Source organism: Pteropus vampyrus, unplaced genomic scaffold (genome assembly GCF_000151845.1).
Source record: "Pteropus vampyrus isolate Shadow unplaced genomic scaffold, Pvam_2.0 Scaffold20, whole genome shotgun sequence".
NCBI lineage: Eukaryota > Metazoa > Chordata > Mammalia > Chiroptera > Pteropodidae > Pteropus > Pteropus vampyrus.
This window is the reverse complement of record NW_011888801.1, coordinates 4,825,356-4,826,158: the sequence shown is the minus strand read 5'-3', so window position 1 is coordinate 4,826,158 and position 803 is coordinate 4,825,356.

Genomic DNA, 803 nt, shown 5'->3' with positions numbered 1-803 from the left:
AATTGGGAGCAGAGGCTCTGGGGGCAGACTGCCCAACTCCAATCTCAGTTTTGCTATTTAGAAGCAATGTGACTTTGGGCTGGTCCTACAGAATCTGGGTGCCCCATCTTTCTCATCTCTAAACTAGGGATGATTATAGCACCTACTCATCGGGGTGTTGTGAGGATTAAATGAGTGGGTGCTCCTAAAGAACACAGAACAGTGAATGTATCTCCCAGGCAATCAGTGCTAGCATTTATTCTTTGCTATCTCTACAACTCTACAGTGTCTCTCCATGGCTGCAGCTTAAGAAAAATAGATGATGAGCTGTGGCCATTCTCTCAGCCAGTGGCCACTCTACTTCTTTCTATGAGTAAAAAGTGAGAGGATTGAACTTATAGGAATGAACTTGAATTGGTTCTAATTTATATTTTTAAAAAGTAACCATTTTAGAGCCTTGGTTCTCTATTATGAATGGGTTGCTTTTAAGAATAAATTCTTTCACTTTGCAGAAACATGTGAGAGACATCCCCAAATCTCTCCCCTTGAAACAACAATAAGCTGAACATCTAAAACTCAACAAAAAGCACCCAAACCGCACACCAGCATGTCTGAGTGTGGGATCTGCACCTAAGAGCTACCACAGGTCAGAACCCTGGGGTGTTGGGCGGTGGATTGGGAGAAATAAAGAAGCTGCCTCTCGCAGCCACTGGAGCTACCTGTAGGAGGAGAGGGAAAGGAGAAAAAGTGGCAAGTTCCCTAAACAGCCCTGCCTGGGAAAGCTGTGAGCTCCTTATGGCCAGCCTGCAGCAGGGGCCAGTCAT